At 31.0% G+C, this 14,697-nt stretch overlaps 1 protein-coding gene across 2 annotated transcripts in view; it reads right to left on the bottom strand.

Annotated features, from left to right (window-relative positions):
• Positions 1 to 14,697, bottom strand: part of LOC117179013 (beta carbonic anhydrase 1) — a 544,277-nt gene that overhangs the window by 163,968 nt on the left and 365,612 nt on the right. Inside the window, exon 1 of one of the 2 annotated variants that reach the window (XM_033370633.1) lies at positions 3,010 to 3,097. The exons of the other annotated variant lie outside the window; for it this stretch is intronic. The gene's annotated coding sequence lies outside the window, so the exon portion shown is untranslated. Of the gene's footprint in view, positions 1 to 3,009; positions 3,098 to 14,697 lie in introns of those variants that run through there. 2 annotated transcript variants of the gene reach the window in all.

The raw sequence follows: 14,697 nt of genomic DNA, 5'->3' as shown, positions 1-14,697 counted from the left end.
AATATATAACGCATATCAAATACGTTTTTTTTTTATTTATATAATTCGATATTAAGTTAGCAATTTTGAATTTAGTGGGGAAATAAAATGACAGCTTGCATATTCCTACGGTTGTCGGAAGTGGACTAAGAAATAGAAAGAGAGAACAAATTGAGAAAGTGTATATATATATATATCTGATATGCGTTATATATTTTTATTAACTCATCTGATCATGTATATGTTTGAAATATTTTTGTCATTGAGGTCTTTCATATTGTTAATTTTTTCATTGGCTACATTAATCATTTTAACATTAAATAATTTTTTTTCACTTCAACATATAATAAAATCAATAATATGAGCAAAATAAATCATAAAAATATAAAGTTCGAACCGCTGTCAAAATGTGTCTCAAAATTAAATTTTATTCATAATAAGCTACATATTTTCATGACTTTTTCTTTTTTTTAATAATTCTTAATAGTTACTCTTATTTCTTCATAAATTTTTGTTGTTTATTTGCAAGCAGCATCAAGTTTTTAATTATTTTTGCTTTTTCTTAACGCAATTCAAGGAAAAAGTGAGACCTACTTTTTGTGGCGCCATCTGTTGGATTAGTTTCACCGACAATTCCCCTCCGGATCGTAAGAAAACAGAAAAGTGGGAACGATGCATGGAGCTGGTTAATAGTAAAAAAATGTATCGAGGAGGAGATGCTCATAAAGAACAATGTGGGACCCATTATCCTACAAACACATAAAAGTCGAAAAAGGAAAAAATGCTGCTTTGAGCATCATTTTTGATAGTGTAAATCAAAATACTACAGAATCTAGAATTCTGGATAAATTTTTAGAGTTTTATGTTTATCGATTCGTGGTATATTTTATATTTTATTTTATTCATCTCATAAACTTGTAGCAAATACCAATATTTAAAAATTCTTTAAATTTGAATGAATGTTAAAACAGTTTGAGATTATAAGTAGGAGGACCCTGCATAATTACATATATAATGTTATGCAATATGATCCATAATAATTATTATCAAAAGAATCAGACGATACTGCGTAAGTTTTGTTTCATTTCTTACACTTAAAAAGCACATCCCTCCATGGAATTCCATTGTGATGTTGGGTATTTCTTCCCAGCCCAGGCATAATTATTATATTCAATTGCTATAACGCATTTTACAGAATTCTTAATAATTATATCATATTTTAAAAATGACTTTATGTAGGGTGACCATAATTGATTTTCGGAAAGTAGGACAAAAACCTTTAAAAATGAGGACAAAGTAGGACACAAATTTATTTTTAAGAAAGGACAAAATAGGATATAATAGTTTTAAAAATATGACAAAGGACAGAAAAGTTTGAAAAAGGAGTACAAAGTTGAACAAAATAGTTGAAAACAGGACAAAGTACGCCATACTAGAATACAAAGGATTAAAATAAAAAGAAAATTTTTCAACATATTTTTTAAATAAAATGTTTTATTAAATTTTATCAACGCGTAACAGCTTATATTTTTATTTTTGAAACCTAATGCATTTTAATCAATGTCACAAATGCACACATATATATTTTTCGTATAGGAGAAATGTTTAATAGTACTTTATATTGTGAATTGATCAAGAAATCATTAAATGCCATTAAATGATAACATTTTGTACAAAAAAGGTCCAAAAATTAATTGAAAAATAAAGATTAATCATTTGAAAAATCCGGACAAAAAACCGGACAAAGTAAAAAATCCTGTAGGACAACTCACACAAGCCCTATAATGAGGACATGTCCAGGAAAATCCGGACGGATGGTCACCCTAACTTTATGTAATTGTCAACACTGACGACGATCGTAAACCTAGGATCGAGGCGAGAATTTAGATTGAGTGCCTATGGGCCTCACTCAACTTTCCTAATGTTAGATATTACAGTCGGTTGAAAGAAATTATAAATTCATAGAGAATCGTAATTTTCCTATCTTTTTTCTTGAATCTTTATTTGTTTCAAATACAACTGCTTGCGTCACAATAAATGTGTTGTTTTGGCCACAATTGATGAACTATTTTGCTTCAAGATTCACACCATTTGGTTCAATTTAATTGCTTTTCATTCGAAAAATTAAAATATTATTAACAGAAAGCGGATGAGACTTTTTTCGAGTAGGGGACCAAGCCATAGAATTATAAAATTAAATGGCACAATGTGTACTGTTTATACTATGTTAAAATTTAATAAAAATTATAAATATATTTCCAAGCGATTTACAAGATGGAGTGTTTTCGAAATAAATCCATACAAATAAATTTTATTTTCACCCCCCCCCCCCCCCCCCCCCCCCCCCCCCCCCCCGGCGCCCCAAATATATTGTAAATCGATTGGAAATCTTTACGAAACCCTCCTAATTCTTGTAAAATCTTTCGAGAATGATTAAAATCTTTGTACACAGTTTCATACGTACCAGAAATCTTTACAGAAATTTTGAAATATTTGTGAATTATTTATGAAATGATTGAAGGTAAAATCATTGAAAGCTTAGTGAAATGTTTGTTAATATTCATTTTATACCTGCATTTGTTGTTCATTATTATTCATGATTGACTATGAATTGTTAGTTATATATTTATAACTTATATAAAATTTTAACATGGTATAAACTGTACACATTGTGCCATTTAATATTATAATTGTATGGCTAGACGCCCACCTCGAAAAAGTAGGCTTCCTCGCTTCTGTGAATAATATTTTAATTTTCCGAATGAAAAACAGTGGAATTGAACAACAGAATATGAATTTCAAAGCAAAATAGTTCATCAATTCTGACTAAACCAACACATTAATTGTGACGCAAGCAGTTGTATTTGAAACAAATAAAGATTAAACAAAAAAGATAGAAAAAATATGATTGTCTATGATTGCAGAGTTTTCAATTGTAAATTTTCGAAAAGGAATTGCTCAATAAAAGGCTGCGAATTGCATACTCTTCAAGTTTCAACCTTGAAAAGAAAATAAATAAAAATTACATACTTTTTCGATCAATGTCTAAATCTTGGCGCAGGATCTATTTTCAGCATTGTTGGTGTGGAATCTTACAAGAGAGAAGAAAGGTATATCCATCATGTGTGCGGGCCGTACTTCTAACGTTTCCTTGCGTTTGTTTCTGTCTTTCGAGAAAGACCACAACAAGTCACCCGTCAATAATGGTCATCTCTTGCAATTACGAAAATTATGAAAAGCATTGCTCAATTACACTTTAATTATCTGCAGAAATTTCCTGCTCTAATTCACGAAGGAATGTAAAAAAAGATTAGAAAAAACGGTTAATATGGTCATTAATTAATTATATAATTTTAAAAATTATATATATTATATATATATATATTGATTAATTAATTAATAATAATATTTGTAATGTTATGTAATCTTATGAAAAATTATCAAAACTCTCAACAGAAATTGAACGCCGATACTCTTCCATCTTTTTTTAATCGTCTCGTCGTTATGTAATGAACGTAATACAGAATATTAAAATTAAATTGCTTAATATTTTAATTATTTTTAATTTCTCTCAAGCAGCTGTAATCTCTTACAATAGGAAAGTTGAGTGAGGCATGATCCTGGGCTTACGATGTTTAAACTGTTTAAATTTTAAAGTATCGTCGCTAAAAAAACACTCTAATAACACTCTAATGTTGATTGTAAGAGGTGATCATTATTGACGCATGATTTAGTGTGGTCTTTATGGAAAGACGGAAGCAAATGCAAGAAATTTAGAAATATGGCCCGTAACAATAATGGATGTACGTGTATTCTCTCTTCTCCGATGACACGACAAAAATGCTGAAAAAGATCATGCGCCCAGAATTTGAAATTATTAAATGGGAATAGTATGGAATTTTCCATGAGTTTTAAAACAGTTTCCAATTGTTTAAGCAAATGCAAATTATTTAAACAATTATTTAATCCCAAAAAATGTAGAAAAGAATCGTATTTTATGATTGAAATGTAATTGTTTGTCATTGCTTGGAGTAGAAAATTGTTCTAAAAACATTATGTAATTATTTAAACAATTATTTGTTGTTTATTTTCCAAATTTTTAAAAAGTGAGGCAGATATGTCCACTTCTTCTACATTGTTATTCTAAGCAACTTTTTGTAGATGTTGTTGTTTTCTGTTTGTTGTTGACGTTGTTTTCTTGATGTAAACCATCCAAACCTAATTTGACATAAATTTAAAAAAAAATCAATAATTAATTTCAAAAACAATAACATTAATATTTTAGCAGAATTTACTAGTTCTCGATATCATTGAATATTATGTTTGACTTAGAAAATACGATTTAAAAAGTATTTTTCAAAAAGTAATTATCTTAACAAGTTATATTTGCTTAAACAATTAAAAGGTTGGTCATCTATTCTTTGTATACACTATAAAGTCATGTAATACACTATTTAGTTATTGTAAAAAACTGATTGAGCAAAATAGAATTGTTTAAACGAATAGAAATTTATTAAACATTAAAAGAAATGTATCAAAATTATTTAATTATTCAACAAAACGTAGCATAGGATACCAATTTAGAAAAAGTGGACATCTCTAGCTCAATGTTCAGAAATTTGAAAAAAAAACAATAAATGATTGCTTAAATGATGATATAATGTTTTTAGAGAAATGTGCTACTCCAAAGAATGACTAACCATTACATTTTAATCAGAAAATACGATGGTTTGTTACATTTTTTGGGATTAAATAATTGTTTAAATAATTTACATTTCTGTAAACAATTAAAAATTGTTTAAAAAGTAATGGCAAATATTGAAATTGTCCACTACTAATTATTTGTATGAAAAAGACGACGGATATTTGCTAAAAATTAAGAATAATGAAAGTAAAAATGTAGTTTTTTTATTTTTTGTTCATATTTGGGGCGGGGGGGGGATAAAATTTATTACTATGGATTTATTTCGCAAACACTCCATCTTGTAAATCGATTGGAAATATATTTATAATTTTTATTAAATTTTAAAATAGTATAACCAGTATACATTGTGCCACTTAATTTTATAATTCCATGGCTAGGTCCCCAACTCGAAAAAAATGCTCCTCCGCTTTCTGTTAATAATATTTTAATTTTTCGAATGAAAAGAAATGAAATTAAACCAAATGTTGTGAATCTTGAAGTAAAATAGTTCATCAATTCTGACCAAAACAATACATTTATTGTGACGCAAGCAGTTGTATTTGAAACAAATAAAGATTCAAGAAAAAAGATAGGAAAATTACGATTCTCTATGATTGCAGAGTTTTCAATTTAAACTAGCCACCATGAAATTAAACTAATGAAATGAATGAATGAGTAAGGGAATGAGTAAATGAATGAATGAATAAATAAATGAAATGAATAAGAAAATGGAAATAAAATAAATATAGATTCCATACTTTTCCCATTTAACAGCTTCCAATTTTGGGCGCAGCATCTTTTTATTTCAGTATTTTTTGTCGTACAATCTGAGAAGAGAGAAAAAAGGTGTATCCAGAAATTGAACGGATTAACTGATTTTCTTCTTTCTTTTTTTAATCATCTTATTGTTATGTAATTTACCGAATGCACAATATTAAAATTAAATTTCTTAATATTTGCTAATTTATCATTTCTTTCAACCGACTGTAATCTCTAACAATAGAAAAGTTGAGTGAGTCATGACACTTGCTTTTTTATTGACTTATGAGATCTTTTAATATTTTCTATAATTTTATTTACTTCTTCTTGTGAAAAGCTGAAAGCTAAAGGTTCATAATCTTTATAATCATCAGAAATTGTCGCTTTGAAAAGGGTATAAACTTTATTAAACTTTATTATATAAATTCTCGGCTCGATCCTAGGTTTACGATCGTCGAAAAAATTACACTTTAGACCACCCGCTGTTCCATAGCCACCCAGAGGGCCCACGAACAGAGGGCCCACGTTTGCCTGGTCTTCGATTTTTCTTTCCCAACTTACGTCTAAACGACATGAGGTATCGCTCTGAAAGTTTAGAAAATGAAAGAGGAGGTAATAAAGTGCATGTCTCTGCTTTGTTACGGTGGAAATTTTGAGAAAAAAATTTTTTAAAGAAAATACCAGTGGAAGTTTTCTTTCCCAACTTACGTCCGCACGGAATGAGATATCGTGTTAAAAATTTGGCACGATAAATATAAGGCATGCAAGAATTTGTCTCTGGTCCTAAATAATTAGAATAGTGAAAAAAGTTTTTTTTTTAATTTCTATTTTGGAGAAAAATCGACCGTGCTGTCGTCAAACCCTATTAGCAATTTAAAATGTTGTCAATGGGCTAGTTCTGAGGTTTATATTTATCAAAGTGGGACAAAACAACAAAAATCGCTCACGAACATTATGCACCAATAATGCAAACACTAATGTTTGCACTTGAAATGCAAATAGGCATATTTGGTCTGGCATACATATCAGTCTGGTATCAGCTGTGTCAAAGTAGCACTAATGCAGCGAGTAGACAAATTCGAACTTCTAGGTGTCTTTGGGTAAAACAGATTGCATGATTAGCGTCAGAGAAAGTTAAAAGTCAAGCTTCTGCTGCAAAACCTAAATGTGTCCGTCGATGATCATTATTTGCATAAATAAACTTTTTTCTTCTTCCAACTCTTTGCAAGGCCACAAACGATCCTTTAATATTTATTAACATTTCCCGAAAAAAATTTTCGCGTTATTTAAACTTTTATTTTTGAATATGGGTGAAAAAATATTGAACTTAGGGCTGACTTGAGCAGCTGTTAGACTGATCACATGCCCTTAATTGCAATAAAACAAGAACCAGGCCATTTTTCGAAAAACGCGATTTGATAGGTTCCGAATTTAGGCATTTATGGTCTGTGGTTGAAATATGAAATTATACAATACAGAATTGAAGGAGAAAAACTTTTCAGAGTAATACATGAGGTAATTTTCAATCCTGAAGAAGCGCCTTAATGTTTGTTTGGGAATTTTTCTTTTCTTATCGCATAAATGAAGGAAATGATATTTGAATGATAACCTAATTTCTAGAATAATTCCGAGAAATCTGACGTGAATAGAGGGGAAAATAATAATGTTGTGTAATGATAAGGTATATGATGGGTCAGATGTATCTAGGTTCTGTCTGTTGAAAAAGACCAGTTCGGTTTTTTCTGGACGGAGCTCCAGGTTTCTTTGTCATAAAAAACAGCAAGGTCGTTTAGGCTTTTCTGAAGCGATTTGATGCATACCGTTGGGCCAGCAGAACGACAAAAATAGCTATATCATCAGCGAACTCTATGATAATGCAATTTCCCGGGATTAGACGGTATATTTTTCTGGTATAAATTGAATAGTTAATTCGACTTAGAATACAACCCTGAGCGAGTCCGACTGTACTGCGTCTGGGGCCCACTAGTTCCCCGTTAATTTTGTAATAGACGTTTTTGCAAGAGGTTGCATTGTAGAAATATCTAGCCGTTTATCGGGGAACACCAATCACTTTGAGATCTTCAGTTAGAATTTGGGGAATGACACTGGAAAATGCACCTTTTAGATCAAGAAACAGGCCAGCCACAACTTCACCATTTGCAAAACCCGAAAAAATCTCGGATGATAAAATAGCGAGGTTATCAGCACAGGATCTTCTCTTTCTAAAACCAAATTGAGTGGGGGAAAGTATATGATTATGATCCGCGTACCACGAGAGTCAATTGTAGATGAGCCTTTCCATCAATTTAAGCAAACATGAAGCTGAAGCAATTGAACGGAATTTTCCTGGTGATGACTTAGGGGGGAAAAATTAAAAAGTTATTTCAAGATTCTGGGAAAGAGCCCGATAGGTAAATTTCATTAAAAATTGCAAGGAGAGTTGTTTTCACCTCATCAGGAAGCTGAAGTAAAATATTATTGTCAATTTTGTCTAAGCCAGGAGAGGATTTCAGCTTCCGTGAAGGGGGCCTCTAGGAACTCGTTCTTCTGAAAGTTTTCAGGGAAGTAGTCGAAGAAGGCCGTTGGTGGAAGCATTTCTTCAGCCAGTGAGTGGAGTTTTTGAATTGTCTCACTATTCCCTGATGAAGATGCAGTCGCTGGTTGAGTGTATTTGTTCTTAAAACACTTAACGACTCGCCAAACTCTTGGGATCGGTGTTGTCCTAAAGTTGTTTCATCGAGCCGCGTTTAATGTGCGTCTAGTCTTAGCTTATATTCTATTTAGATTAATGTAGTTGACTTCATTTATACGCCTCTTGTAGGCCGCCAATGCTAATTTTCTTACCTCAATAGTAGCGTTGCAGTCTGCATCCCACCATGGAGCAGGGACAAATTTTTTCTTTTATTTTTATAGTGAATTAAGTTTTTGGGAGGTCTTGAGGGAGGACTAGCCGCAGTAACTGCTTCATCCACACTTTCAGCAAAACCCTTATACTTGGATAAACAATCAATGTCCGGGGAATTTAAAGTTTCGTTTTTGCCCTGAATGGATTCCAAAAGGTTACTAGAAAAGGGGATCCAGTCAACTCGCTTAAGATTGTATTTATGAGAAATGTACGAAGCTATTGGGGTATAGATACCAAGACTGGATACCACTGGAAAGTGATCACTTTACAGAGACGCATTCCCAACTCCCCAAGAAGTGATGTTAAAGATGTTCTGAGACACAAAAGTTAGGTCAATTATTGAAGGGGGGCTGTCTGATCTAGGGCGATAGGTGGGTTCACCTGTGTTAAGGGGAATAAGATTCGTATTATCAAGGGCAGAGGATAGTTCCAAAATAGTCCTGCAGTTATGGAGGTTGGAGACAGGGTATGGAGGAGAGAATAGGGAGGGGAAGGGAAAAGTGGGGGAATGGGGAATGAGGAGCTCATAGGAACTGTATTTGTATTTGTATTTTTTTGTTTGGGGAGAGCAAAACGATTTAGAAAAAGGCTGGGGATTTTACTATTCTTGAGATGTGAGTACGATGATTTGGCGTTGGATCCTCTTCGTGATGATTGATGAGAATGCCCACCCGTGGGGGCCTGCATGGGTTTTGGATGAACTTCTGCAAGTTTCTATCTAGGTTATAAAGAGGGTTTCGGTATCTGAGGAGTCTTTCTTAGGGTTTGCCAGAGTTTGTGAGTATTGTGGTTATTGAGGCTGTAGACGGGGGCCTGAAAAGGAGGGAGTGGGGTTTTCAGTATGTTCTGTAAACATTGAGAAGCTAAATGCTGGAGGAGAGTTAGCTTTCGCAGAGGTTGAGGAAGCGCAATCAGCTCACTTACCGGATCTGATGATCGACTTGGCTTCTTTAAACGGTAGTGTGCACTTGGTAGCAAAAACTCGTTACTCTCTCTGAAATAGAAATTTCGGGCATTTTTTGTAAGATGGTGAGTGATCCCCACCACAGTTCGCGCATTTTGAGGTGTCATTCGCGTTAGGACATGGCCTAGTTTCAGTGTGAACTTCCGAGGATCCGCAACGCCTGCATCGTGCACTAAATCGACAGTGTATGCTAATTTGTCTAAATGGGGAGGGGGTCGTGGATTTAAGCGGTTTTGGTTATTAACCGCGGATTGAGCAGACGTCTAGCTCTGATCGCGATTATCATGCTAGCTTAGTTCCAGTAACGATTTCCCCGAGGGAGGGAGAGAAACATGCTTCTCTGGAGTGATTTCGGTTTGTGACCTGTCATTCGGTAGATCCATAAATTGTACGTTATCGGCCGCGTCTGGGAATGAGAGATTGGCCGCTAGATTATCGGACTCGACGGAATTTCCGGATACCTCAGAATCTGCGTTTGATATTGTGTCGCTATTACCGATTCGCTGTTTTTTCTGCTTCTGTCTTTTACGCTTCTTAGACTTTACGGGGTGAAAATCATTATCATCCTTCTCTTAACGAACATTAGAGAATTTGAGCCTTTTTTAACATCTTCGGTCAGATTTTCGAACATGGGATTTGTTGACTCTACAGGCCCACCACCCTTTTCTCTTTGATTCTCATTGCTGGAGGCTATGCCAAAGATATTATAAGCCTAGATGCGGCACGTGTATAGTTCGAGGAACTAATTGTAGACGGTGCTTCCGGCGAAAATTACCCGATCCCCCCATGCCTCTCAACCCAAAGATCGCGCACACCAACTACTTTGCCCCTGCAATCTTCACCCGTCGAACAAGTCCATCCAATATCCGATACTAAGTCAGTAAATACTTAAAAATATAAAATAGAAATTTTATATTGAGAATTTTGAGTTATTATTTTCAACTAATGAATCAATTATTTGAATAAATTTTGCATCATGAAAATATTTAGGTGCATAAGATGTACTTTTAAATTGAATTAAAATGTAATTGTATCGTAATAAATATTTTTAGCGGCTACATCTTTTATGAAAAAAATGAGACATTTTACAATTAAAATTTACTGTCTATGAATAATATTATTTTGTTGTTTTGAAAAAAGGAAGTGGAAATTCGACTACATGAAACTATACATTTGGAGACATTAAAAGTTTTAATTGATAAACATATTAAATTGAAATTTAAAATAATCAATTTTTTAAATAAATATGATCGTATAGCGTTCTCGCATGTAGAATTAGCGATTTGGAGTTTTTAGATGTAGAGTTAAATTTTATACGAATGCCGCTTCGCTCACGATTATCAATTTAAGTAAACAATAATTAGTAAATTTGTATGTTTGTGTGATTAATTATGAATTAAATAAATTATAATTAAACGATAAAATTGTATGATAAAATTTTTTTTAATAATATTTTACAGAAATTTATGTATCTTACTATGCGTGTCAATTATGTTCCGATTTTTAAGATTGAGAACCCCATAATTTTAAAATTGAAAAAATGTATTTTTAAATTTTACTCGAGTGGTTGATCAGAATATATAAATATTTTGCCTTACATTTCTCAATTTAAGATAAAAGGTTACAAATTATTGCAAAGTTTCAAAACCATTTCTCTTAATTATTAGTTTGTAATAAAATAATCCGTAAAAGAATTATTTCTTGTCGCGGGCACATTCTCATCGTGCGCTGTGCCCGTGGCTCGCAAGTTTGAGCAGGTCTAGGGTGCGTGTCCGTTGATCCCCGTGATTCGCGCTCAGATCATTATTCATTGCATTTAGAATGCTTGAATGAAACTTTATCAAAAAAATCTCTTTAGATCGCAGTATTTATATGCGTGTTCATATTCTGAATGTTCTACTCAAATAAGTATATAGTTAAAGATTAAGTTTCTCAAAGATCTGTATGCTTTGAGGTGCACAATACGATCGTGACACTCGCGCTGCGCACTCATTTTTTGACAGAAAGTTGTAAATTTATATTTTCTGAATCAACTTAAAATAAATTTTAAAAATACAATTCTTTTTTTAAAGATTTTTCTCTATATCGCGTTGTTATGAGAATAATAGGAATTTAGTTTTCATATTATTTTTTATAGATAAAGCAAAATATCTTACAAGTTTTCCATTAGATTTTTTATGTATCTCGCGTCTTTTCGCGTAATATTGAAATTTTCGATTTTCTGTATATATTACTTACGATAAAACAAAATTACGAGTCCTATCGAAAAGTGGTTTAAAGAAATTTTGTAGGATTTTTCAAAACTTATAATTTCTCTTTGCGACTTTTTGTCGTATTTTGCATCATTTGGTTCAAAATTTGTATGTTGTGGTGTCAAATTTCGGGCAATTCTAATACTTTCTCCATCATAAATAATAAGAATGTAAGAAATGAACACAAATTTGTAACTCTTTTGCGGGTAAACAATTTTTGTTTAATCATTTTTTTTGTAACTTGTATCATTTCTTCAGAAAGTTTTTTTTAGATTTTCAATGTTATTTTTGGTAAATAAAACAAAAGTTACGCGTCGTATCAAGAAGTGATTGTTAACAAATTTGTAGATCTTTTTCAAGATTCCAATTTTTACTGATTCATCTTCTTTCGTGTCCTCCATAGTTTGAACACAAAGTGGGATTTTTATATCTCCTGATTTTTTGCGAAATAAAAATGAGAATTTTCGATTTTACAAGAAAATCCAAAAAGTTTCTGTGATAATCTTGTAACACTTTTAAACAGAAATGTTTTCCATTACTTTACTTGTTTTGATATCGTACGTTCTTTGGCTTCAAATTTGTATTTTCGATTGATATTAGAAATTTTGAAAATGGCATAACTAAGAGAATTTTTTTTTTTGTATAAAAAAAGTCATGAGGATAAATTGTTTGGCTTTCTGAATACTATTAATAGCCGTAAATAAAAATTTTAAGTCTAAAAAATGGTTCCACAATTTTTTTAAATGCTTTAACTTTATGAATTTTCATCCAAAATGGCTGTTTAACGAACTAGTTCTTTCTTTTCGGACCTTTCTTTTCTTATACTTTCTCAATCATAAATAATGAGAATGAGAAAAATGAGAGGCCCTTTCATTTTTTTGCATTAATTCCAGTTTTTAAATCATCTGAATTCTTTAATGTAATACGCTGTTACTTTTCTCTGTAATATTGATATTTTATCCAATATAAATGAAATTGAAAATAAAGTTTCTTAAGTATAGTGTCAATATATTTGTTCTCTGTCATTCTTTTAGTTGTTGTAATTTCGTTTTCTGAGTCTTGTCGATTTTTCGTTTTGTATTTTAAAGCATAACATGTAGTATGTTTCCTTATTTCCTTATTATTAACTTTTAAGGAATTTTTCTTTTTTTCTCTGTTTTTAAGAAACCTCTTTTCCTCGATTTTTCGCTTAAATGCTTTTTGGCAGAAAGTCTACTATTACATTTGTGGTTCGGAATGAAACTCATTTGGTTAAAAAATCTAGTATTCAGTTGAAAATTGTATTATTCTGTAAAAAATGCAACTATTTTGTTATAAAGTCATCTTGTTTCGTTAGGAATTCAGAAGCTTGGTTAAAATTTGAACTACTTTGTATGAAAATTATTCTTTTGGTTTTAGATATATTCTTAATAAAAATCAATATTTTCTTGTTTAAAATTGCTCCTATCTTATTAAAAATTCATGTATTTTGCTACAAATTTGGTTGAAAATTAAGTTTTTTTTATTTGAAATTAAACAATTTTTATAACCAATAAACTGGTTTAATGGAAATTTAACTTTTTGGTAGGAAATTAACTTTTTTCTGAAAAAACCATATTTTTAATTGAAAATTCAACCTTTTTATAGGTAAATCATCCTCTCGGCTTTAAAATTAAAAAATTTTGTTAAAAATTAATATATTTTGTTGAAAGCGCGTCTTATTTTAGTAGATCATTAATATAATGCTGGAAAATTCATTTCTTTGGTTAAAAATTTAACTATTTTGTTCGCAATTTATCTTCTTTAACTGAAAATTAAATGGTTTGGTTAAAAGTTGAACTTTATCATTAAAGATTCATATTTTTCGGACTCCCCTTGATATTTGGGGTTCACTCCTTTGTTGAAAATTTAATTCCTCGATTTGGTAGAAAATTCATCTTTTTGGTCGAAAATTAATTTTCTTGATTTTTTTTTCATTTTGTCTCTTTATTTAAAATGCAATTTTTATAGTCTAAATTAGTCTATTTTGTGTAATGATTTAACAATATGGTAGAAAATTAAAGGAGGATTCGTTTGTAAATGAACTTTTCTGTGTTTTTTTTTCGTGTTTGTTAAATCTAGTATTTTTTAAATCATATTTCTGCAAGATTTACCACTTTGGCTTAAAATTTAACTTTTTTTGTTGACAATTTGGTATTTTTTATGTTAAAAATTACTTTTTTTCTGAAAATTACAACTTGTCTATTCTTGATTGGAAATTGATCTTTAATAAGTTGAAAATCCAACTATTTGGTAGAAAATTCATGGAATTTGTTAAAAATTCGTCTTTTTAATAAGAAAATTAATCTTCCTTGTTGCAAATTCATTATATATTTCGACTTTAAATCTTAGGAAATTAAAGTATTTCATATTGGATTCTAATCAATTGAAAGTGAGTTTTAAATAATAACTGATCCGAGGGGTTTTATTTAGCTGTAAGGCATAGCGTAAGTTACAAGTTTGAGATAAAAAAAGGCCCTGTGATCCTCTTAGTGACTTTCTTACCTAAAAACCAGCTGATGTGTACAATGTGAAAATTATTTCTAAACTATTTATGAAAAAAATCAATCACGATTTTTAAACACTTAAACCCCCAAATTGGATAGTTTTTCTTTGTTATTGCAAACTTAAAGAATTCACTCAAAATAAATAAAATCAAAATTTTTTTCAATCCTTGATGGAAATTTTTTTACAAGTACGAAAAAGTATTACTATTTTTACAGGAAATCACGCATGAATATAATAATTTTTTAAATACTAAGAACTTCAGATGGCCGTGTTAATCAAAGAGATAAATTTCCAGGCATTTCCCGGTTCGCAAAAAATTATTGAATTATTTTAATTCTTTGGAATTCTTTCCTTTTCCATTTTTTTGTAATAGCCTTTGTTGCAGAGATGCACCGCTATTCGCATTATATTTCTTTTGAATTTTGTTAAATTCTTCGACTCTTTGAATTATTTTTATAAACTATTTGGATTTCTTTAAAGTTGTGCGTTCTGAAGAGTATAAGAATTGAAAGTGGTTAACTGCCCTCAAACTTTTAAAATTAAATGTTAATGTGTAAGGCACCGTCTAGTTACTGGTTTCTGTAGTTAATCAAATTACGAGAAAAAAGATTATACGTTTCAAATAACA

The sequence above is a fragment of the Belonocnema kinseyi genome, chromosome 8, assembly GCF_010883055.1.
Source record: "Belonocnema kinseyi isolate 2016_QV_RU_SX_M_011 chromosome 8, B_treatae_v1, whole genome shotgun sequence".
NCBI lineage: Eukaryota > Metazoa > Arthropoda > Insecta > Hymenoptera > Cynipidae > Belonocnema > Belonocnema kinseyi.
This window is presented reverse-complemented; position numbering and strand designations above follow the sequence as displayed.